Source organism: Chinchilla lanigera, unplaced genomic scaffold, assembly GCF_000276665.1.
Source record: "Chinchilla lanigera isolate Chin_1 unplaced genomic scaffold, ChiLan1.0 scaffold00023, whole genome shotgun sequence".
Lineage (NCBI taxonomy): Eukaryota > Metazoa > Chordata > Mammalia > Rodentia > Chinchillidae > Chinchilla > Chinchilla lanigera.
In genome coordinates this window covers 10,729,180-10,755,632 of record NW_004955424.1, presented here as the reverse complement: position 1 = coordinate 10,755,632, position 26,453 = coordinate 10,729,180, and the positions used below count along the sequence as shown (strand labels likewise).

At 43.3% G+C, this 26,453-nt stretch overlaps 1 protein-coding gene and 1 long non-coding RNA gene across 10 annotated transcripts in view; one reads left to right on the top strand and one right to left on the bottom strand.

The window, feature by feature from the left end:
- Tacr1 (tachykinin receptor 1) overlaps positions 1–26,453 on the bottom strand; it is a 147,533-nt gene that overhangs the window by 6,240 nt on the left and 114,840 nt on the right. The gene's annotated exons all lie outside the window — the stretch shown is intronic.
- Positions 9,421–25,859, top strand: LOC102017891. 9 transcript variants are annotated; one of them, XR_001234193.1, is made up of 6 exons: positions 13,206–13,403; positions 15,400–15,479; positions 17,672–17,917; positions 18,947–20,130; positions 20,945–21,022; positions 23,572–25,859. It is a non-coding gene; the product is annotated as an uncharacterized LOC102017891 (long non-coding RNA). The 9 variants fall into 9 exon arrangements; XR_001234191.1 differs by having other exon boundaries at positions 17,672–18,507; XR_001234194.1 differs by having other exon boundaries at positions 17,672–19,117; positions 19,936–20,130.

Here is a 26,453-nt window from a genome sequence, read left to right as displayed (position 1 = left end):
GCTGGGGTGGTCCGGGCTTGGCAGGGACACTTCCCTCCTTTGCTGCTATGAGGCTGGGCTGCGAGGCGTGCTGTGCAGAGGGCTGCCACCTGCATGGGGCGAAAGGGTGGTCAGCTAAAGGAAACAAATCCCTCCAGTTTATGTTCCCCTGTGGACTTTCCATAATGGAGATTCTTGTTCAGACTGGAGAGGGAGAGAAAGAGAGAGAGAGACAGAGAGGATAGGGAACTGAATCCATTGCATACTTATGGCAATTTAAACTAAAATTGTTCATTTTAATATCATGCACTCCCCCCTAACTCAAGAATGCAAATCTGGGCTGCATAATTAGCAGTATATTTTGCACTGTGAAGGAGCTGATTGTACCATGTAATTCATAACTGTACACTTGCATATTTAAATGAGAACCATCATAGTTATGAGCCCCAATCTGTGGTATGTGACAAATACCATGAACATCGCAATTAGTAGCTTGGAGAGATAAAAACTAATCCTAGAACTTGGATCCATGGGTGAAAGTCACAAAGTGTAGCAGTTTCTAAGCCTGGCCTTTGGGAATATACTCTAGGTAGCTCTCTGCCTGGATCTCCGAGTCAACACTTGAAAAACAGGCAGATACCAACTGACTCATCTTGAACTAGACACCAGCAAGAGATAAATCTTTGCAGTGCTAAACCACTGAGGTTGGGAGGTTTGTTGTAGCAGCATGGATTATCTTGTTCTGTGTATGGCAAGGCTTCTTCTTAGTAGCAGACTCAAATATGCTTTTTGAGTTTTGAGCAAAGATATTTTTCTCAGGGGGTCCTTGGCTTGTCTGGCAAGTTGTAGCCCTCTCCCCAGATGCCAGCATAAGGGAGGTGCTCAGGACCCCTGGTAGCAGTTGCAAAAATAATGACGAGAACAGTGAATATCTTGGAGATTTATTCTAGGTCACTGCTATGGTGTGAGGTTTGAGGTTCCTTCCTCAAATGTTCATGTGCTGGAAGCTTGGTTTGTAGGCTGGTGGTGTTGAGGAGGGGGCAATCAGAGATAGGCAAGGGGAGGGTTCTTAGGTCATGGAGTTACACCCTTATGATGGATTCTGCGGTCTCCTAGGAATGGTCAGTCTCACAGGACTGGGTTAATTCCCATGAGAATGGGTTGGTTAAAGGACCCTCCTACCTCCCTTGAATCCTCCCATTCACATTAGCCCCATTCTTGCACATGTGCCTATCACTGTGATGTAACCCACCATGAGACCCACACCAGAGCTGACCAAATGCAGTGCTCTTGAGCTTTTAAAACTGTGAGCTAAATAATCCTCTTTTCTTTATGAAGTACCCAACTCCTGGAATTTTGTTAAGGCAACACAATACAGACTGCAGCTGTTACTGTGCTAATAATAATATTAACAGCAGCAGTAGTAACAGAAATAGTGGTTAAACTTGGAGCATTTTGTAGGTGAGGAAGCCAAGTTTTAGAATTTAATTCATCTGCACAAGTTCACAACTGCTAACAGGTGGAGCTGGGGCCAGGATGCAGGTCTCTGCCCCATAGCCAGCTTGTCATTGTGGGAAAGAGTCACTCACAAGTTTTTGCCTTCTATTCTGGTTACACTCTGTGCTAATTCCCTGCAATGATTTTCTTTCGAAAGGGAAAGCCCACTTACTCATTTAATTTCGCCTTTATGCACACTCCATTTGCTTTCAATCTCTGCTTTGCAGAGCTCCACAGCTTTGCTGTGTACGTCCACCTCTGAATACTAAAGTTTGCAATTTGAAAATACTTGAAGGATTCTTAAGCAATGAGCCACATATTCAGGAGAGCAGAGCAGAAGTACATCTTTCTGTGCAGATTGGTTACTCCTGTCACAGCAGGCTCTCCAGGTCCCTTGGACTGTCTTCTTCCTCAGCCACCACAGTCTGGCTGCATGGTGTGCTTCCTCCCTGATCTCAGTCCCTCCTCTGGGTTGCGGGAATGGCAGCACCTATGAGCAAAGCCTTTAGAGACTCCAAGGGCAGGGCCATACGAAGAACCTCTGTTAGACCCCGTGATTCCTCCCTGTGAGAACAGCCCTGTGTGCTGCAGACAGACTTGCTCAGTGACCTACCCTTAGAGGGCTTAGTGTGACTGTTGGGTCAGGGTCATGTTGAGAGGATGCTGCACTCAATCGGTGCTCCTTCCCTTGGCCCGCAGGGCTCCACTTGAGCGGGCCTCAAAAATCCCCTGAGGACTTGTGCAATGGCACAGGGCGGAGCTTAGCTGGGTTCATGACTCAGCAGTTCTGGGTGGGCCTGAGGACCTGCATGGATAACATGATCCTAGGGGATGCCACTCCCCTTCTATTGCAGAAACCTTGTTGCAGACCAGAGGTTCTGAACTTCAAATGTACTTGAGAACCAACAAAGAGCTTTACAAAGGACCACTGCCCAAAGATGCTTGCTCAGTTGGCCTAAATGTGGGAGCAGGAAGCCTGTTGCAGAAAATTTCCAGTTATTCTGATTCCCAGTGAACATCGAGAATCATTGTTGTAACGCTACATTTACAAGATCTCCGAGGTCCTTCTTGTCCCCCATGGTTATTTGTGATTTATGACATCGTCATTAAAATGTGTTTAAAACATGATTTGTGGTGTCTGTACCTGATGCTTTGGCATCTGAGACTGGCTCTGTCGTCTTGTCTGCCCCTCCCAGGTCTAGCTAATTTTTAGACAACGAGGACTCTCTTGCTATCTGCTTTTCAAATGTAAACTAAGAACCCGAAGTCCACATCCTTGCTTGCTTTGTGGGCCTCTTCCACTATGTGATATTGTTCTCCTGTCCTTAATGGCCAAGTCAGGCATCAGTCTATTAGGAGTTCCTGTGCCCCAGAGCCCACTGAAATTATTCAAACTACGAATCATAAACCGGCTCCCCTGCCTACCTAGTTCTTTCCTGAGAAAACTCCAGCTAAGCCTTTCTTTGTAATATGGGCTATGCACCTTCATCCTGAGAACTGTGAGTAATAAAGTATCTTTTCAACGGCAAACATGTCCTGGTATGTTGGTCTCACCATACCTAAATACAAAATAAAATCTATATTTAAAAATAATATACCCATTGGGAAATCATGAATCAGGTCAATAAAAAATGCTAAGAGGAAGCAGTAAACAATTTATCAGCCCCTTTTTTCAAAGAAGGAAAAATAATTTTGTCATTTATTTGGCAGGCAGGCACTGTGTCACTGAGCTATATCCCTGGCCCCTTGTCATTTATTTGGGAAAAACAAAAATATACACTTAATTCAGCTAAAAGGTCAGGGAGAACATTGCTTTCTCCATGCTCTGACAAGCTCTGTTTTTGTGTAGGCTTTTTATTGTTCTGGGTCTGTACAATAAAAAGCCTACACCAACACAGGTACTTACACACCAACACTATTCACAACACCTAGAAAGTGGAAACAGAATTCACCCTTAAAAAAGAATGAAGTTTGGACATACAGGGAAACCTTGCTAACCTTATGCTTATACACTTGGCAAAAAAGGACAACTACTGTAGGATTCCACTTATATGAAATATATGGAGAGTTGTGAATGTTCTTAATGCCCCTGATTGCATGCCTTCAAATATTTCAAAGAGTAGATATATAAGGTGTATTTTGTCACTATAAATAATTTCATAAGAGTTCAGCCTAGCTAGGACGTTAGGTATCCAGATTTGCAGTCTCCTATCCCTCCAGCCACTCCTCAGTCATCTCCCTAACAGAGGTAGGTTTACTCCTTTGATGAGCTCAAAGGTTAAACATATCCTCCTAAATCTTGATCAGATAAGTCCTTATGACATAGTAACTGCAGATGTTCAATCCAAACTGTGTCCAAATTATCAAAAATTCTATATGAATAGAAGCCAAATGAATGAAATTGCATCATTAGAAAATATGAAAGTAAATACATTTCTTTCACTTTGATAATTTTTTAAAGAAATTTTGCCAACTTGTAGTTAATTGAAATTTGGCAAATACATATGCTAAAATTAATATCTTAGAGATCTGGTCAATGAATCAGAGTAATCCTACTTTTGTGGCTCCCCACCTGTTCTGGCTTTTGACTCTGACATTTCCTAGATTCCTGCCAGGCAGTATTTAGAGCTCTCAGAATTAATATCTGCCTCAGGAGAAGAGATCTGGGTTGGTATTACATAGGGGTCAGCAATAACTTAGAAATGAACCAGAAAAGAACCAGCCATAAAAGCAAGAGGCAGTGGCAGGAGGAACTACTTTGTCTGCTGCGTGCTGGATTGTGTAGGCTTAGAGGGAGGAGTGAGGCACATTGATTTTTATTATTAAACCTTGCCAAGGCACTTCTGGGAACTATCAGTAGAAAGGTGCATGCAACAACTTCCTGCCTTTAGTCCATCGTGTTCACTGCTATAGGCAGTAAATGGGGCCTGACACATTTTTCAGGATAAGCTTGCTGAATACAGACCATGTGGTTCCTGGTCCCCCAGATTCTCTTGTCCTTAATGCTGTAATACCTTAATGCTCACTAATCCAGATGTACTTATGTCTCACCATCAGGAGTCACCTCATTGTTCAAAGCATCAACAGTTTTAGTTTGTTAAATAATCCTCAGTGCTTGAAATCAAGATTGACAGGTTTAGTAAGTAATATCTAGGTGTCTTCATAGTGCACTTGGTGGAGACTCTAGGTGTCAGGCTAGACCCTGAGGAGTGACTAAGACCGCTAGGACAGGCAGAATTTAAAAAGTGAACAGTGATAACTTTATTTCAAATTGGGTGTGGTCTGGCCAAGGGCAAAAAGACCGTTGGCCACTAACAAAGGAAGAGGATATGCTTTGTAGGGGAGTTTAAGAAGGGGAGGAGGTCCCACCGAGAGAGATGGAAAGTATTGAATTTTTCAGGGGTCAGTTGGTGGGTCTGGTGTCTCTGGCAGGGAGCACCTGGTGGGAAGTGCAGGATGACAGTGGCATTTTGCTGACTTACAGAGTGGCACTCTGTAGACTTACAGGGTTTCCTGTAAGCCTGAGAATGGACCAGATAGACAGGGTTATTTTCAGTCTCTTAGGCTAGGTGGTGGTGGGGGCTTCCTCCTTGAACAGAGGGGTGGTCTGCCAGAGCTTGTTTTCTTCAAGTTGGACAACGTCCAATGTGGGGGATCTGACACAAGGTGCTTTGGAGTGGGAAAAGGAAACAAGAAGGCATAAGTCCAACATATTCACTGTGACGAACTGCTGTGTGTTGTGGGTTCACATATCAGCTTCCTGTGGGTAATTTTGTTTGCAAGTGAAGATGTCAGCTGTTACAGAAAGACTGAAGAGCAATGATGTAAACTCAAACTCTGTGCAAGGCATCAACTCCCTCTGCAATAGCTGCATCTTGTAAGCATCCGACATCTTGAATATCTTTGTAATAAGCTGCTCCACTACCTTGCAAGCTAAACTACAACAATGGCCTTTAGGAGCTTGTCAGTCATGCAGACTCTCAGGCTCCGCCTTAGGTGGACCAAGTCAGAACGGGTGTTTTAGTGAGATTACCTGGTGATTTATGTCCAAGTTCAAGTTAGAAGCACACAGCACTTGCTGCATGTTGGGAATCACCTTGACAAGTTCCTGTGTGTAGATCTCGCTCTAGAGTTTCAGATTTAATCAGCTTGCAGGCAGCTTGAACATTAGATCTTAGGACGCTGTTCTGGTGATGTCTTGTTCAGTCAGGCTGAGAGTCACTGGCACCTAGATTCCTACTGCTGACAGTTATGCTGTACGTCTTAACCCAAATGGAAGCCAGTGGCCTGGTAGCTTTCACTGCTTAATCCTAGGTCACAAGCAAGATGCTGATCCACCTTGGAACATTCTGGAAACGTGACGCTGCCACAACATTGCCTTTTCTCACATCCCTCTTTGTGTAGAGAGCTTTTGGGCCACATCTCATTTAATATGTGCTGAGCCACCTCATCCCTCATCTACCCTCAAACATCCCTCTGTCTTTACAGAATGGTGCTAGATGCTTTTTTACTATTTCATTTTATTTGACTTGACTCTTCTTCTTTCTGGAAAAAAGTTTGCAGATCAATCTGATTTCATTTCACCAAAAGAAAGCATCACTGTGTACTTTGTGGCTCAGTTTTATATACAGATGTTAGAAACTACATACCGAAGTCCCTTGCCTCTCTTGGAGGCAGACAAAATTTGCAACTTCTTAACTGATAAGTTCAGCAAGTATTTATGCAGCACCAGTTATATCCTTGGGCCCATGCTAGGGGTGGGGACATTGATGAGAGTCCTAGACTTTGTCTTTTTTCCTGGAACAGAGAAACATCACAGAGTATAATACAGGACATGCTTGAGAGTAGTTACCTTTCAAGGGGAGTGGAGACATCAAGAGGCTGTGAATAGTCCTCCATAAATACCTGTACAATATAAATTACATTAATATATAAAAATTTTTTTAAAAACCTATATTAAATGGTACAGCTAAGTTATTAGCTAGCTATGGTAATGCCTGGGAGGTAATGGGAAGGCAGAATCCTCAGCCAGTGAGGGAGGCTTCCTAGAAGAGAAGCTGCTTGGCTGGGCTCTGAATAATAGGAAATAGGCAGGCTGGGATCAGGTTGCTGGCTCAAGGTTAGGAAAACAGCAGATGCCAAGGCATGGAGGGAGGTTCACGGCATGAAGAGGGTACTAGGATGCAATTTGAACTGAATGGAACCTGGCTGTGCCCAGCAGTGTCCAGAGACTTGACTGGAAAGGAAAAATCCTATCCCCTACTCTCTCTCCAAGTAGACAGAAAGGAGGAGCAGGGCAGATGGGGGAGGCTGGGTTCTTTCTCTTGGAGTCTCGGCTTTGCCTGTCCTTAGAGTGTTTCTAAACCCTGGAGAAACCGAATCTTGAACGGCATTTGATGACAGAATGGAGAGATCCTCATTTATTCCGAAGTTGATAGGAAACCAAACAACAGTTTTAAACAGGAGGTTAATCTGATCAGAGTCCACTGCTCTGGCAGTGCTGTGGCATGGACAGAGGTGGACTGGCTAGAGGCATGAGCTCTTAGGATGAGCCATAGTGACGAAGAGGAAATAAAAATGCTCTGAGCGAGGTCCCTGGCAGAGATGGATATGAGGGGAAGGATCCAGGCAGTACCATGGCTGGAGGGAACACTGTGGACTTGGCTGCTGAGGGCATGATGGACTTGGCTCTCTGGCCAGGAGAAGTGGAGGTGAGTGAGGCCATCTGTCATTGGGCTGGGTCCCTGGAAGTAGGGCAGGCACATGTGAGATTGGTAAGTTGCCCTTTGGACATGCTGACTTTGAGAGCAGGAAGACAGAGGCCTGGATCCAGAGCTGAGTGGAAAGTTTGGGCTGGCATTAGATTTGGGAGTCCTCAGGTCCAAAAACCACAAGAAGGTAAGGGGATGCTGTGGTCATGAGAGAGAGGAGGGCATATCTGGGGGGCAAGCCCAGGGAGAGAGGTAGGGGTGGGCTGGAAGGAGGGTCCCCAAGGGCAGAGGCATCCTGCCTCTGAGGAGAGGAAGGTTCAGGGTGGCAACTTGCTGCCTGATTCTGGAAAGGTGGACCAGGTGGGCTGAGTCACGGGAATGAGGAATGGAGGTGGTAGGTGGACTCCATTCTTAATAGGATTGGCTATGAAGGAGGGAAGGGGGCAGTGGCTAAGTGAAGTCAAGGGGCAAAGGAAGATATCCACTTGCTTGGTCGAAGAGGCAGGAGATATGAGGACCTCTGAACTTCTCCAGTGTCACCCCATCTGCCTTCAGGGTTTAGAAATACTCTGAAGAGAGAGAGGCAAAGATGGGACCCCAACACAAAGAATCCAGCCTCCCCCATCTCCCCTACTCCTCCTTCCTGTCTGCTTGGGGGAGTGTTGGGGGTGGTGCATGGTGGGGCAGCTAATAATGTATATGTGTGGAGGCAGGAGGCCAATAGTCCTGTCTGGAATTTTGATTGAGTGGACACATACCGGAAAAGCAAATCCTGCATTAAAAGTTTTTGCTGGTTTCATATTGTGGAGAGAACAAAGTAGATGGCCCTTGGTTTGGCTGAGGGTCTTCCTGTGATTTGGGATATAAAAACAGATGCCAGAACTTAATTCAGGGTGAGGCAAAATGTGCAGATTTGGTCTTTGTGGGAGACAGTGGAAGCACCAGGAGAAACAGTAGCGAGGACCAGGCGGTTAGGGTGGGGCTTGAACCCCGTGGTTCATCTACAGTCTTGCAAAAGGACACAGCCAGGAAAAAACTTCCTGCGGTGATGACTGTTCAATGGCAGAGGTCTACCAGGACCTGTGGTACAGTATCTGAGAGTAAATACAAGAAAGTGTAACTCTGGTGTATGCTGTAACTCTGAGTTTATTCCCCACATCTCTGGTAGAATATGCCTGAACAACTCCACGTTAGTTGGGCTGTGAAGAAGCAATCGGAAGAAGCTTGGAATCAAAGGTACCAAGTGGGCAAGAGATGGGTGGTAACAGTTCCCCGTGGTTAGTTCAGGTTCTGACTCTGGATGGGGTTAGGGGATGCCGTGCAGATGGATACAGTCTCATCAAGCGGGGGACAGAGAGAACCCCTGAATCTGTGTTATACTCCTTGGTCAATCTTATCAGTATGGCAGGTGATAATGAATCATCTGAAGGTTCCTAAATTCCCTGAGGAGTCTATAAATTCCAGCTCCACCAGAGCCCGGATAGGAAGAGTTAGGGGCAGATAACTATCACCAGGTGGCGCCAAACTGTAGCCGGCACCTGGATCATTTCAGCGACAGCGCAATGAAACAAGATACATTTTATGCGCTTCAGTTCATGGTACACTACCCATGACCCAAGCCTTAGCCCCCCGTCCTTTACCATGTCTGTCATGGTGCAGTTTTCCAGCATGTGCCCCATGAACCACGAGCTTTGCAAACCTTGGAATATTCCAACTCCACGGAGAAAAAGACTTTTATTAGTGACACATCCGCTCGGAGGGTGAGGAGGCAGTGGTTTTCTTATAAAACTCATCCCCTCTCAGCTCCTCTGGATGGGTCTGGCCTTTGCTATGTTATCCTCTGCCTGAGGCGCTTCAGTGTGCCCTTTCTGGGTCAGTAACCGGGGACAGGTCTGGGATGGGTTTCTGCCCTGGGTGATGATGAATGCTGAACCGAGTGTGGCTGGGGTTTGTGCGGCAGAACTGAAGCTTGTACTTTATCATTCCATCAGGCATTGACGATATGGGTGTTTTTGGAGGGGCATTGCTTAGAAATTGCTTCAAACATTGCCAGCTGATAGGAATCAGCACTTCCTCATGTAGATTAAGTTGTGCCATAAGTGTAGGCGTCGGTTGGTATTTTATATCCCCTCTAGTCCCTGAGGTATGAAAAACACTTAAAATAACTGAAATAATTCTAATCTCAATAGCCTGTGACTAACAACTGTCCACATTTCCAAGTCTGGACTAAATACCCAGATTCATGGCTTTCAGGCAAAGTGCCAACCTTCTTGGCATACCTGGAAAATATTTTCTCACCACAAGACAAATCTCAGTAGGACAACCCCTAACCAGTGGCCAGAAACTTTTTCTTCTGAAGGCATTTAGTACAAAGTGTGATACAGTGTAAATAGCCACTGGCTTGTAGAAGACACAGAAATTTCACATTTTCTGCAAGCAAGAGTTTCATTGTAAAGATGTTTCTGGAAAGTGGATTGGATTTCATCTCATTACCTCTGGGACTTCAGGTAAGCGACAGACACAGATAACACTATTTTAAATTGAAAAATTAAGGTATAGAGAAAGTAATTGCCTTGTTCAAGTTACTCAGGGTTGAAAAGGAAATCGAAAAGAGATCTGTCCTTTCCTCATTTCAACCTTTTACATTTCTCTTTCTGCTCAGATGTACTAAGAAGAATGGATAAATATCACACAAATCAGAGAAATCACTTTTTCTTCAAGAATGAGCAAATATGTCAAGTATAAAAATTATCTGCAGCATTAAATCATGGCAGGTGACTTACTGAAAAATAGCACAGCTTAAAAAAATCAGACCCAGAATTGAATCCTTTCTACCTGGGTGACCTGGAAGGTGGCCAGGTGGATGGCAGTGTATGTCTGGATTGCTTCTGGTTTATCCACAGCCTCTGGCTGTCGGCAACCTTGGGCCCAGAGAGACTCTCAGTAGACTGAGCTATGTGACAAAGATAAATACATTTTCTGTTCCTCAGCCAGAGTTTCTCAGCATAGACAATAGACCCTGATGCTATGTGTCACAAAGGCTGCCAGTGTATAGTTTCCATGAACAAACTGAGCAGTGCAATTTACACGTCTCACAGAAATGATCAGGACGACTGCATTAATCAACTGGAAGTCTGCTGTGTGTTGTGAGATGACACACATTTTCAATGCGGGAGTGTTGACAGGTTTTGCTACCTTCTGAAGTTGGCCAAGGAGAATCTACTAATTTCGGGAGCATCTTTTACGCAAAGATAAACCTCCTCTTACAGAAAAGGGCCTTAATTGCTGGAGGAAAAGCCAGGCTGATATATGCAATAGAGATGCAAGGTCCATGGGGAGTGGATGTGGAACAGAAGGTTTTGGTGGGGTGGGCATGAAAGAAGTGACAGTGGGAAGCAAGAGCAGGAATTAAGCACAGACAGGGACTTCTTTCCTTTTTGTGAGTAAGGCTGTGGACAATTGCTTTGGATTCTTTTTAATGGAATTCTTATTTTGGTATTTATGTCTATTAAACTAGTCTTTCTGAATTTGACTGTGCTTAGATTCTGACTCATGCAGCTCCTAAAGCTGGCACAACGATGTTAGCAAAGTCACCTGTTCATGTTTGGGGCCAACCCTGTGCTAAGGTAGTGCCTTCAGTCATGGATGGGGAACGTGAAAAGAAAAGGCCGCATAGCTGCTGCTGGCTCCCTCCACTCATTCGGCCACGGAATTGTTAGTCTTCTACTTTATATTAAGTGCTCAGGCCATAGCAGGGAATAAGAAGTAATTTCTGCCTTGATAAACCTAAATATAATAGCAAATAAATATAAAATCATAAATGAGGTAAGTACATAGGGGAGCAAAGCAGCAGGTAGTGTAGTGAATCCTGGGGGTTCTTACTCAAAGGACTCTGGTGAGGTGATCTTGCGACAGAGACCTGAAGGGCCAGACAGCAGGAAGGGTGCCAGGGCAGGTGGCCCAGGCAGAGACAAGAGCAGGCACAAAGGCCCTGAGGCCCCAGTAAGCTGGATATGTTGGAGGGGCAAAGAGAAGTCCTGTGTGTCTGGAAACTAGGGGGTGAGGAACGAGGTCCATGGATTTTGGCAGGGGCCACAGCCTTTAGGGTCCTGAAGACCATGCTCTTGGAAGCCAATAAAGTCACTGACGGCTTAAGCAGGGAGAGGCATGGACAAGCTTTGATGTGAGGGGTAGTTAGACATGTATGTCTGGGTCCAGAAAAGAGGCTGCTTTTATTTTATAAGACACAGTGGGGGCTGGGATAACTCTGCCAGGCAGAGTTCTCAAGGGAAGCAGAATCAATAGGCATTCTGTCCCTCTCTCTCTTTCTGCATCCATCCATCCAGATTCATTTACTTTGAGGAACTGGCCCACACAGTTGTCAGAGTTGGCAAGTGTGAGCTTTGCAGGCTGACGTGCTGCAAACTCAGGTTTGACGCTGCAGTCTTAAGGCTGAATTCCTTCACTGTTAGAAAGTCTCAGCTTTTCTTTTTAAGGCTTTCAGCTTAGATAAGGATGGCTCCTGTTATGCAAGGTAATTTGGTGTGTTTAAAATAAAATCATTGTAAATACTAATCACATCAGTATAACTTGGAAAGAGAGAGCTGGGAAATTTTAGGGTATGAACCGGAAACATTCTAGTAACAGCAAGAACAGCAACCATAAGAATCACCACCCCCACCACCACCATCACCATATGAATAGCTAACACTGGTTTATTTGCTATATACCAGGTTGTGTTTTAAATGCTTTATATATATCGCTTTATTCATGTCTCCCAACAGTAACCTGTATTTTGTAGATGATAAAACTGAGGAGCAAAGGCAGCAAAGTGCTTTTGTACCACTGCAATAAGCACAACCCTAGGGCACGGCCACTGAGTTGTGCTAAGAGTTTAAGTAAATGACCCAAAATTCTGTGTTGTAGAACATAGAATTATCTACATGGGAAGGACTGTAAAACTATTTGGGAGGAGATGCCACAAGTATGGAATACATATATTTTTACTCTATGCATACATATTTAATAACAGTGAATTTAAAAAATGAGAATATATATATATATGATAGTTATACAGCTGGTTTCTGTTGGTTCACTGGTGGGAAATTTTTGCTCTAGTAATTTTCTGGACAGTGTTTCATACCGATATCTTGTACTTTGAGCAACTACTGTGAATATAACAATATGCAATGTGTTGATATTGTAACTCTTCTACTAGCCTGTTTTGAAACTCTGTATTATTGTTAGTTTTACTTTTATCTCTTTAAAATAAAACAAAACAAAAAGATAATAATTATAATAATTTCTTAAGGGGTAGGCAGTATAAAGATGCAATTTGTGACATCAAAAAATCCAAAGTGTGTGAATGGGTCATGGTCTAAGAGGTTAATATCCAGGTCATACAAAGAACTCAAGCAATAGCGAAAACCAAACAATCTAATTAAAATGAGCAAAACACCTGAATGGGTGTTTCTCAAAAGAAGACATCCAAAATGCTAAAGTGTATATGCTAAGGTGCTCCACATCATTAGTCACCAGGGAAATGAAAATCAAAACTACAATGAGAGAGCACCTTATACCTTTCTGGCTATTACCAAAAAGACAGCCAGGTATGGTGGTGGATGCCTATAATTCCAGCACTTGGGATGCTGAGACAGGAGGATTGCAGTGAGAGTTTGAGGCCAGCCTGGGCTACATAGTGAGTTCAAGCCAGCCTAAACTACATAATGAGACCCTGTCTCGAAAAAACAAAACAAAACAAAACAAAACAAACCCACAAAAAAATAACAAATGTTGCTGAGGATGTACAGAAAAGTGAACCCTAGCATGCTGCTGATGGGAATGTAAAATACAGAAAACAGTATGGATGTTCCTCAAAAAATTAAAAATAGAATTCTCTGATGATCCAATAATCCTATTTCTGAGTATATGCCTAAAGAAAATGAAATCAGTATGTCAAAGAGATAGTTGTATTCATGTGTTTATTGCAGCATTATTCATAATAGCAAAGATATGGAATCAACCTAAGTGCCCATCACTGATGAATGGATAAAGCAAATGTGTTACACATGCACAACAGAATATTATTCAACAATAAGCAGATGAAATATTATCCTTTGTGAGGTGCATGAATCTGGAAGACATCAAGTTAAGTGAAATACACCAAGTGCAGGAAGATAAATACTGCATAATCTCACACATGTGGAGTCTAGAAAGGTCAATCTCATAGAAGGGTGAGGGGGAGATAGAGACAGGTTTGTAAATAGGTACAAAATTAAATAGGAGGGACAAGTTGCGGTGTTTGGCAGGGAGACTGTTGTCAATAAAGTACTGTATATGTCAGAAGAGCTAGGAGATTTGGAATGCTTTACTGCAAAGAAAGGATAAGTATTTGAGGGGATGGACCTATTAATTATCCTGATTTGATCATTACATGATGTATACATGTACTGAAGGAGCACACTGTGCCCCGTTAATTTCTATAAGAATTATGCCATTAAAATAGTTTAGAAGAGTTTTAGATTTACAGAAAAGCTGTAAAGATAGTAGAGAGTACCTATATTTTGCACAGCCGGTTTTTCTCATTATTAGCATGTTATTAGTACAGTACCTCTGTCACAATTAACGAACCAACATCAATCTGTTGTTATTAACTAAAATCTCTACAGTACAGCCCTGACCTCAGATGCCTTTGGTTTTTTCTTAATATCTTTCTTTCATTTCATGACCCCACATTGCATATACTTGCTGAATTTTCTTAGGCTCTTCTGGGCTTTGATAGCTTTTCAGACTTTCTTTGTTTTTGATGACCTTGCCAATTTTGAAGAGTACTGGTCAGGTATTTTGTAGCGTATCCCTCAGCTGGGATCTATCCATATTTCTGATGATTAGAATTGAATTGTGCATTTTGGGGAGAAAAAACACACAGTTAAGTGCCATTCTCATGACATCATATCCGGAATATGGGCTATCAGGATTTATCGTTGTTGCTTTTGACGTTGGTATCTAGACTGAGAGGGTGTTGTCAGCTTTTTCCACTGTAAAGATAACCCTTTCCTCTCCTTTTCCAAATTGTACTCTGTGGATGGAACTTACTATGTGCAGCCTCCACATAGGAGTGGGGATGGCAGGGTTTGGGTGTGGAATGTCTCCCCAACGGCTCGAGTGTGAAGGTGTAATCCCAGTGCAGCAGTGGTCAGAGGTGGGGCTTCTGGGAAGTGGTTGGATTCTGGAGGTTCTGCCATCATCAGTGATTAATCCACTGGAAAACCTGAAGAGGTGGGGCCTCACTGGCAGCAATAGGTCACTGGGGTGTGACTTGGAAAGGTATATTTTGTTTTTAGTCCCTTTCTCCCTGTGTCTTCCTTTCGTTTTCTATCCCTTGCCTCCCATGAGGTGAGCTGCTCTTCCTCGCATGTCCCCTGCCATGATGTTTTGCCTTGCTGTGGTCCAGAAGTAATGTTGCCAAGTAACCATGGGGAAAAAACTCAGCAACCGTGAGCTAAAATAAAGCTTTTTTTCCTTTTAAGTTGTTTTTTTCTCAGGTATTTGTCACAGCAACAGAAAGCTGACTAACATGGAGTTAGTTATCCTCCTTGAACATGGGTGATTTCTATGAATTTATTCTGCATAGAAGATTGGTCTATTATCTCTCATTTGTGTCTTTAATTTTTTATACCAGTGTGGACTCATGAATATTTGTTATGTACTTTTTAATCCAATCTACCTGATTATTTTTTCTTTAATTATTTCAACTTTGGCCATTTGGAACTCTTTGAACTGCCTTCTGTGTCCCTTTGACACACTCCCAACATTGTGTGTGTGCATGTCCCTGTTTATGTATGTCCGTGTGTGTGTGTGTGTGTGTGTGTGTGTGTGTGTGTGTGTGTTTCTTTCTAGAAATTCCGGTCTGTTTTCTTGCAGAATGGCACGAGAAGCTGCCACTTAGTGTTATGTGATATAGAGCCTCATAGAGTTCCCCCAAAGCAATCATAATTATTATGCCATTTCCCCTTGCATCTATTCTTCAGGGTGAGTAAAATCATTTTTATTTTACATAAGAGGAAATTGAGGAACTGACCTCCAAAGGCCACACAGCAGACCTTGAACTAGAGACCCCATGGCTCATGGCAACAAGCCTCAGATTTCTCTAAAACACACATTAATTTCCTGCACTCTGACGTTTCTCCATGTCTCTGGGCCAATTTTACAGGTTGGAGATTTCATAGTCACTTAATCCTCCTAACAATCAGAGAAGACCGATGCTGCTATATCCTTATCTCCACTTTGCAGGTGAGGAAGCTGAGGCACAAAGAGGCAAGTCTGAGCTTAGCTAAACATCTGATGAGCAGCCAAGATCAGATATGCACCCGGGCCCTCCAAACCATGGGGCTAACTACTGCTCACAGGCAGAGGGAGTTTACCGGCTGATTTTATATGGTTCATGACTAAAGAATGTTTTTCACACTTTTAAATGATCAGGAGAAAAGATAAAATATTACTTTATGGCATGTGAACATTGTATGAAATTCAAATTTCAATGTCCATAAATAAAGTTCCCTTGGAATACAACCATTTCCATTCATGGAAGTGTTTTCTGTGTTCCAGCACAGAGAAATCTGTATGCTTGCTTCCAGTGGCTGAGTGGGGTAGTAGCGAACAAGACTGCAAGGGGTGCAAAAACTAAATTACTCACTATTTAACCTTCTCGGATAGAATTTGTCAACCTTTGATCTAAGAGAGAACCTAAATCCACTAGTTTAAAACTGCAGAGGGAAGGGCTTGGGTTATGGCCAGAGTGAGGGAAGCAACATGGGCTGTGCTAGCTCCAGCGGACTCTGGGCCTTCACTGGCTTTACCTGTGCCATGGAAAAGCTTGCCTTTCTTTGGCATCAACCCCTATCATGTCCTTCTTCAAGGCCCAGGTTGTGCTGCTGGGAGCTGCTCTGGACCAATCTGAAACTCATAATCCCTCCTACTCCTCTGACTTAAATCTGTTCAGTTTTAGATTCCTTGATGCTGTGATTAGTCTTATCTTCCAAATGATCTGCAAGCTCCTTGAAAGCAGAGACCACAGACTTCATTCCTCTCCACTCCTTACATTTCCAACCACAGATTCAATTTTCCAAAGCCCAGCTCTGATCACCGATACAAATGACCTCCCTGTTTGGGCTTCCAATATTGCCTGCCAAATTAAGCACACACTCCTTAGCAGGGCACTTAAAGTTCTCCATAATATAATCTTCTACTTGAATTCTTACTATTTAATGAGTGCCTGGATTCGTGCTCACAATGGGTGGCTGCTCCATCAGTGTTTCCTGCTGCCCTCCCTCCCTTGCTTTCTCCGCACTGGAAGAGAAAACAGAGAACGGATTGAGTTTGACAATGATGAGGTTACTCATTAACAATTTCAGTATTGGATGAGGACAAATGCCAGATAGCAGGAACTAGAGTTATGTCATGGAAAAAGATGCAGCAAGTGCAGGGTAGATGTGTGTGCTGGGAAGGAGGGTCGGAGTGACAGCCAGGAGACCCCTGAGTGGTCTAGAGGGAGCATGGAGTGGATTTATGGGTAAAAGATAAGGAATTAATGGTAACATGAGAAAGATGTTAGAAATCCTGAGTCCCCTAGAAGTAGCTCAGGAGGAAAAGGGATCAAAGGCAGAGGGGAAGAGAGAGAGGGAGGGATAAAAGAAAAGGCCCCGTATGTGTTTTTGAGTGAAGTTGACATGAATCACGTCAACTAGAATTAGAGACTAGAGACTAGCCCTTGGGAGGCAGTTGATGGCATCAGAAAGAGAAGTGCTGAAGGATTGCTAAGTAGCATGAATTAACACAGCCACAATTCATATGGTTTCCTGATTTTTGCTAGCATTTCTTGGAGATCCAGTAGTGAAAGGGGTGGTAATAGAAAGTAGGAAAGATGAGGTCACAGAGGGTGTAGAAAATCCTGTGATGAAGACATTTATTGAGCTACCCTTGATGTGGCACTAACTTCACCACAAAGCTAATCATCCATGACACTTTCTAATGCCCACATCACTTCTCTCAAGATGAGGTTGCATCACCACTATTTTGTAATTAAATTTGAGGGTCAGAGATGTTTCTTGGCTGATGTCGCAGGGCTAGCATATGGTTTAAGCTGAGATTTTAATTTAGATATTTATTTCTTTGTCCATCCTACTATTTTGCTTTTATACCATGGAAATGATTACCCCAGGATACTATAGGTTAGGGGAGGAAATAAAGCTTTAAAGAGGTAAGAGACTCTTTAATGCCCACATGTCTGTCAGATCACATATCTTCCCACAATGTGATCGTCATTCACTTCACCCCGCCGTGGCTTAGCCAAGCACATAGGTGGTTCTCACATTCTGTTGAATTTGTGCAAAGCGCGTCCTGAGGGTACCAGCTTCTGCCTAGTGGAACAGTGGATAGATGGATGGAGACAATGATTCCTTGCTTTTTCTTCTCTCTTATCCTAGAAAATCAGGAGTGGTAAGTGAACTAACAAGAGTCCAACTTCAAGACATTTCTGCTCTTCAATATGTCTCTCCAGAAGACCCCTGCTACAGACTACATATTGTGTCTCCTTATGCTGAAACTCTAACCCTCAGTGCATTGGGAGATGGGCAAGTAATTAGGTCAGGAGGGTGGAACCATCATGCTGGGATTAGTGCCCTTGTAAGAAGAAACACCAGAGACTTTGTTTTATCCCTGCTTTCCACCATGTAAGTACAAAGCAAGAAGGCACTAATGCACACCAGGACAAAGGCCCTCATCAGGAGCCATACTGCCTGGCACTTGGATCTTGGACTCTCTAGGCTTTTAGAAGTATAATAAATAAATGTTTATTGGTCAAGCCATCTAGTATTTTGCAGCAGAATCTTTACTGCTGCACTGAGCCTATGTAAGATGATCCCGGTTCATTCCAGACTTTCTGAGTATAATCTTGCAATGAAGTACTGTTTTGACACCATCTTGAGAGGAAGAACAAAAAGTTTTTTAAAGATAAAAAAGTTGGCAGCCTCCTGGGTCTGGAAGGAGAAAGATAAGGATTTTTTTTTTCCACCAAAGGGAAATCAATTTGCCCTCTCCATGGCAGTTAGTCTCAAACAGAATATGTAGAAGAATCACCATGGGCATGTTGAAGAAATGTTATTCCTGGGCCTACTTCCATTCTGATGCAGGACCAGGGAACATGAATTTTAAGTGGTTATGAGGCAGGCAATGTCCACCACATGTGAAGAAAAAGTGTTCTAAGAAGAGACCTAAATTTATGGATGTGAAACAGTTGAAGTCCCAATGGTGTCTGGTTTAGGTACTTATCCAAATTACTCCTTAGAGACAGATACACTAGTAACCTTTGTCACAGTTTGAAAGAAAATGAATGTCTGTATGGCACAGATGTGCCTCCGGGGAAGTCTGGCTGGTAGGCTTCCAAGAGGTCTCCCGAAAGGGTATTTAGCTGGAGAAGTTTTCTCGAGGGGCTGGTGCCAGTTTATGATCCCAGGAAATTCGTTTGTCATTATGCAGTCTCGGAGGCACCGACCCCTTAACCATACTCTTGACTATCTGACTTGTAAACCATTTTAAGGGAGAAATATGACTATTAAGCATGTAGGTTGTTGGTGCTGGCCAGATCAACTGGCTGCCAATCACATGATAAGATTTGGCACTGAGGTTTCAGGTGGCTGATTCCAGGGCTTCCTGGCACCAGATTCAGAGAACCGGAAAGACAGGTATACCCTACTCCACAGGTGGGATCTATGAATTAGGAGGAAGCATATGCCTGTCCCCAAGAGGAGGGTGTAAGTCTCCAATCTGGCCTGACTCTCCCAGCCCTCAGCCTGCTTGCCAGCAGAAGCATTACTCTCTGCAGGGGACGCAGCTCAGCACTGAAGCTGTCATCCGCAAGCACAGGAAAGGAGGTAAGATAGGATAAGAAAATTTGCAGGTCCTGGGGACATCTGGAGACACCCCAAAATTTACAAGGGACACATCAAAGGACTCTGCTCCCCACGATGCAAGATTGCCAGAAAACTTTAACCAGAGATGCTCATTGGGATCTTCCCACCTAATGTCCCGTGCCCTCTCTCCAACCCTATACTTTTATAGGGCTCTCTTTATTTGGGGCAGGAGGTCTTATGGTGGGTGCTCTCTGCCTCAACCCAGACACAGTAAATTCCATGCCATGTTGCCTTTGCCCTAGCCTGGTGGTCTTTGCTGCTTATTTACCTTACAGAGAGTATTGTGACTTTTTAAAATCAGCATGAAGAAGGAAGTAAGCTAACACCAAGTACATATTAGGCTCACTGTGCTTTATCTGTGGATAAAAACAATGCCCACGTGATCCAGTTACCTTTCTAGGCTTCACCTCTGAACATCACTGCTTTAGGGATCCAGTCCACAGTATGTGAGCATTTGGGGGACACTTTGTATTTAAATCACAATACTCTGTGAATCTCGGTTTATCTCTCCGTAGAGATTACATTATAACACCGGCATGGCAGATTGAAAGGATCAGATGTTATTATTTAAATTGAGTAGCATAGGCTATCATGGCTTCCCTTACGATAGCCCACCTTGCTTTCTTCAGGGTTTATTTTATCTTGCACTTGCTCCCTCTTACTTGGCCCCAGCTCACTCTGCAGAACCAGTTTCTCTCTTACTCTTCACTTTTACATTTTCAAATAAACTGTACTACTGCTTTTTTGCTTGTTTCATTCAATTTGTTATTTGAGACAAGAAGAACCTGGAATCTAACTTCAGAAGGAGAGGGGAACAACCCAGAACCCGATAACATTTATTTGGTGAGCCACTTTGACAAGGAGCTACCCAAAAATATTTTGGCATAGCCAGTCAGGAGAATCAAAAGCCAGGAGATTCTGATAACATTTTGGTGCAGCCAGCCGGGAGTAAAGCTCAGGTACCAGAGATCCAGGTAAGGCCCATGTTGGGCACAATTTTTGTTTCTCTCTGTGAAGGACTTTTTCTTCTTTCCTTCATTCCCTTACTCTCTCTCCTAAGCTGGGACCTGTGGGGACTCTTCTCAAGGAACCAGGGAAGGGCTTCCTGGCCCATCCTTGTGGATAGGGGAAAGGAATATAGGCTTTTGTTTTCCTTTCTAGCTGCTTGCACTCCCTCCGGGGGTCCTTGGTGTCTGTGCATTTGTTCTTTTTTACTGTGCTACTCTTTTTGGAATTTAATCTTGTCTCCATGTACCCCAGTTTTGTAAGTGGCTTTTCTTTCTCCATTTGTATGGTGTTTGCTACCTTTTTTGGAAAGTTCACCTAGTCTGTGCTTACCCGAGTTTTGTGAATGGCTTTTTTTTCCTGTTTGTGTTTTGGTGTGATGCTAGGATTAGGGTGCCCCACCCTACATGTTTCTTTCTCAGCTTATGTAATGCTGGAATTAAGAATGATATGGAAGACTAAGGGTGCCCTACCCTGGGTGTGCATAGCATCAATAAATAGGCTTAGAGTTTGCCTGGAATGGTGCAGCTAAATATGAGCTTATGTCAACTGCCTTTTTTCTTTTTCTTTCTTTCTTTCTTTCTTTCTTTCTTTCTTTCTTTCTTTCTTTCTTTCTTTCTTTTCTTTCTTTCTTTCTTTCTTTCTTTCTTTCTTTCTTCCTTTCTTCCTTTCTTCCTTTCTTCCTTTCTTCCTTTCTTCCTTCTAACTAGCCCTATAAGCTAAGCCTCTGATTTTGGAGAACAAAAGGGAGGAACCTCATTTCATTTCTAATTATTTAACCAGCACAGTGGCTTTTCTCCACATGGAAGAGAAAAAAAAAATGTATCCATTTAAAAGGAAATGCTCAAGGATTTTGCCAAGGTAAGACAATGGCTGGGAGGGCTTGTATAAGCTGGCTTTAGCTGACTGGCTTCTTCCCTGTTTTAAATCCCATCTGGGGCTATAACTTTCTTTCTTGTATAAGTGCAGATAATTTAAAACTCTATGCCTGATGATCTGAGCAGAACAAATAGATAGCATTTAAAATTTAATTAAAGAGATTAAGTATATGAAGGCGGAGCTATTCTTATTCTTAGCCTTTTTTCTACTTACCAGTAAATACAAGAGACAGTTTTCCCAGTTGGTTCCATTCTGGTTAAGTAAAGCCATCAAGAGACTCAAAATACCAGCTGAGCCATCAAGGAGCTCAGAATACAAGTCCCCTTTTCAGTTATAGATGTACAAGAGGCTAGGAACTTTGCAAATGAACAATGTGTTTTAAAAAGGGACAGAAACCACCCTGGAAAGGTTATTTGCCCTTCAGTGGAACCAAATTGGGACTGTCACATTAGTGGAGGACTAAGGAATGACGTTTGACAGGCTACTCTTATCATGGAAGTGAGGAAATATGTTGATTCTTTCATAAGTATACTACTACAGATCCATCTTCCAGGGAGGGAGATACACCAGTGGGACATCATTTTATCTGCCCAGATATTTGGCATAGACTATACAAAAACTTCAGATGGGCCCACAGACACCTATGGCCCAATTGCTAGTCATGGCCTTTTCTGTGTTTAAGAATTGGGATCTGGAGGAGAGATAGAAGAGAAAGGCTAGGCTTATGACTGTTGCAAATGGTGATGCTTTAAATCCACCCAGGTCATCTAAGGAAAAATCCAGGGATAGCCAGGGAAGGGGTTCCTGTTTCAAGTGCAAGAGGATTGGACATTGGGCAGGAGATCGCACCAAGCCTGTGCCTGGGACTAGCTCTAATTGCGAGGCAGCTAATGTGCCTGATTCATGGTATTAGAAGGCTGACTGTCTCCACTCCCAGAGAGGGGATAGGCCAGCCAGAACCCTCATTTCCTTCTCTGGAGATTGAAGAGGCCCAGGGGAACCTGCAATGCCCCATCCACATACATCACCATCTCCTCTGAGGAACTCTGGGTGATCTTAGATGTCATGTGTGAGCCAATTTAACTGCTTATTTATACCAGGGTGGCTCATTCCGTTTTGATTTCCTTCTCTGGAAAACTCTCCTCTAAGTCTATAGCCATAGTTGGGGTTTAGGGGATCCCTAGTCAGACATTCTTTATTCCTCCTATGATGTGTCACTTTGAGGACCAAATGTTTAACCATGCATTTCTAATTATCCCACAGTGTCCTACTTCCTTGCTAGGAAGAGATTTACTAGCAAAATTGGGGGGCAATTTTCAAATTCTGGCTAAGGCCAAAACAGATTTTGGACCTCTTATAGACAAGTATCTCAGATATGACCTTCTGAAGCTTTGTCAGTTCCCTGGAAATGCTCCCATTCTCCCTGCCCTAAGGCCTCAGGAAAATATTGGATGGTACAAGACCTCCACCTCTTTAACAAGGCTGTCATTCCAATCCATCTTCTAGTAGCAGGTCCATACACAATTCTCTCCCAAATTCCAGGGGGTACTAATTGCTTCTCAGACTTAGATTTAAAAGACATATTTTTCTGAATCTTCCTACAACAAGACTCTCAATATTTGTTTGATTTTAAATGGAAATATCCCATTTCAAGAGAAAAGTAGCAATATACGTGGAAAGTTCTCCCACAGGGGCTTAGAGACTTGTATGTTCAGGCACTGGAGAAAGACTTGAGGAATTTAAAGCTTAAACAGGGAGCCATTCTACATTATGTAGATGATATCCTAGCTTGCAGCCCCACTCAGAAATTATCTAAGTATAACACTGTACAGATTCTCAACTTTCTAGCTAAAAAGGGATATAAAGTCTCTGAAGAAAAGGCTCAGATATCTCTCCAAACAGCTCAACATCTGAGAAATGACAGCTGTCTAGGGACTGGATCCAGGCTGTGATCTTGGGCCCTTTGCCACCAAATGACAGCTTTACCCCTCCCAGTTGATGGTCAGCTTTTATAGTATCTGGTTACCTAACTGTGGATCGGTGGCAAGGCCTTTGTATGAGGCTGTCAAAGACCTCCAATCCCTGTACTGGACAAAAGTAACTGACAATACCTATAAGGAAATAAACCATTCCCTTACTCAGGTTCCAGCTCTGGGAATACCTGACTTAAGAAAAATCTTTCTTTTTCTATGTATCAGAAAAGAGAAGAAGTGCTGTGGGGGTCTTGACCCAAAGGATAGGACATCAACCCTGCCCAGTGGCATACTTTTCAAAAAGCTATATGGAGTGGCTGCTGGGTGGCCATACTGCTGGAGAGCAGTAGCAGCTATAGCTGTACTAACAGAGGAAGCTGGAAAGATAACTCTGGGGCAGAGACTGACTTCCCATTACATCAGAGCTACTCTGGAGATAAAAAGTTACTTGTGGTTAACAGGAACAGCTCACTAAGTATCAGGCCATGCTATTAGACACCCCTGAGATTATTATAAAAACTTGCACTCCTATTAACCCTGCTTCTTTGATGCCTACAGTCCCAGCAGTTAGCCACTCTTGTGAGTAAGTCATTTCCTGGACCTATGCAAGTAGGCAGGACATCAGTGATCTGCTCCTCCAAGACCCTGAAGAGGTATGGTTTAGTGATGGAAGTAGCTTTGTCCCAGGACATCAAAAGGCAGATTATGCAGTTGTCAGTTCATGATAGATCATTGAAGCTAGACTTCTTCCAGGAACTTCTGCTCAAAAGGCAGAGCTAATACCTCTTACTCAGGCATTTTTGTTAGGAAAAGGAAGAAGGTTAAATATGTATACATACTCTAAATATGCCCTTCTGATACTACATGCCCATGCAGAAATCTGGAAGGAAAGAGGCTTACTGACTAAACTGTCATCTATCAAGCATAGGTAAGAAACTCTACAACTTCTCAGGCAGTCTATCTTCTTAAGCAGATTGCAGACATACATTGGAAAGGGCGCTAAACAGACATGTCTGAAGTCTCCATGGGAAGTCAAAAGGGAAGCAAAAAGATAGAGAAGGAAAAAGGTCAGCCTTACAGCTCCTTAAGATGGTAGCCTTATTCCTAGTCCTTGAGGAACCATTTAAACCACACTATACTCCCCAGGAAAATAAATGAGTCTCAGGACAAGGGGGAATTAAAAAAGGACTCTAGTGGTACTTAGAAATCAAACTGGTCCTTCCTCAAGGGACACAGTGGAGGGCCATAAAACACTTCACAATTCCTTCCATAGGGAAAGAGGTGCAACACAGAAAATGGTCAAAATTTCACAGGCCTTGACTAGTGGCAACTATCTAACAGGTCTGCAAAGCTTGTCCACTCTGTGCTTACAATAACCCAGGTAAGCCCAAACCACTTCCTTCATTAGAACCTGTACAAAGGACAGGCAAAAAACTTGGAGAGGACTGGCAACTGGACTTTACTCATGGGCCACCATGTAGAGAATTTAAACAGAAGTTGGTCCTAATTGACACCTTCACAGGATGGACTGAAGCTTATCCTACCTGTCAGAAAAGGCTCAGAAAATCCTGAGGTAGTCTAGGTGCTTCTTAAAGAAGTTATCCCTAGCTCTGGACTACCTTAGTCCCTCCAAAGTGACAACAGACCTTCTTTTACCTCCCAAATAACTCAGAGGGTGGCAAATGCTTTAGTAATAAAGTAACACCTCCACTCCTCCCAGCAGCCTCAATTTCTGGGAAGGTAGAGAGAGCCAACCAGACTCTAAAGGGAGTTTTGGAAAAACTTTGCAAGAGACATCTGAATCTTGCTCCAACTGAGCCAATAGCACTCATGAGGGTTTGTAACATGCCCCAAACTGGGCTAAGTTTGAGCCCATTTGAGATGTTGTATGGGAGGCCATTTTTATCTTCTGATGTGACAGGAGACCCAGAGACCACGAGGCTCCTATAAGATCTCATTAGTCTGGGCTATGTACAACAAGGCATCCAAATGTATGGAAACAGACTCCTACCAGCTCCTGGCCAAAAAGGACCACCTACTGTCTGTGTTGGAGACAAAGTGCTTATAAAAATTTGGAATGAGGGGACACCTGTTGATCAATTAAAACCCAAATGGAAGGGTTCCTTCTCAGTAATCCCTGCCACACCTATTATACAGTAAAGGTGGTAGAGATAAATAATTGGGTTCATCTTTGTAGAATAAAGCCAGTCCCATCTGAGCTGTCTAAAGAACATACACCACCCAAAAGAAGAAAGCAATTCCTGTGAACCTCTGGAACCCTTAAGATTTCTTTTCAAAAAGCAAGACACTAGTGTTGCTACAAGGAAACATGGAAATCTGACTTACTCCTCTTATTTGGGCTAATAGTGAAGGTCAACGGTCATTAACTCTTTCCTTATTGTTTTCTGACAGGTTTTTCATTCTTCAATACAGCACCAATGAGCCACAGCACCCCCAGATAGTTGGAGAGCACATAATCCCCAGATGGTCAGACCTACAGCCCCTTTCAGCTTGAAGAAACTATAGAAGACTTCTACTCCCTCAGCACCCCATAAAGAATTATGGGGACTTGTGTCTCTTGAGAAATGACATAGGAGATTAGGGTGTGGCAAAGCTGGCTGGGGAGGTGTGACCTGTCAATATCCCACAACACATGAGCAGAAAAGGTCCCAAATCCCTGAATGTGGACTTCTTATAAGAACTCAAGCAGATTTTCAATAAGATGGCCTAGACCTGACACCAGCCTGAGATGTGTATTGTAGTTTAGAGTTTTGTAAGGGGAACAATATAATACAGGTCACATATTTTATAAGATTATTTATAATACTCACCCAAAGAATCATATACAAAAGAGTACAGAAAATCTGTTCACACACTAAAGACCAAATAATCCAGCTGAGGGCCTAGATCACATGGTAAAGCCCTGTATGAGTTCAGCTGAAGACCTAGAGCCCATAACAATGCCTCCCTTGAGTCCAGCCAAGGGGTAGAGCCCATGACAACATCACATGCAGGCCTGTTTCACAGATCTGCACTGGGAAGGGCCAAAGGTCAGTGGTGGAACCTGTGCCAGCAGGATGAAGGATCTGTGCTAGCAGGCTGAGGGATTTACTCTGGAGCCAGGAAGTGATACTCAACAAGAGCCAGAACTCCCCAAAAAGTACCACAGCCATTCTCAGCAACAGTGAGGTCCCAAGCTCCTCTGATGATGAGGAAAGCCAAGTTCCCATCAGGAAAGCTGAGTTCCCATCAGGAAAGCCAACATGACAAGCTTCTCCAGGAGACTGAGCAGTGCACCATCTTCCCCTCTGGAGGCAGGAAGCAATGCTCAAAGTGAGGACCAGAGCTCCCTTGAAGTGAACTGAAGCCTTTCTCAGTGCCAACAAGGTCCTTTTGAGCTCCTTGGATAAGAACAGCCGAGTTCATCAGGAAAGGGAGAA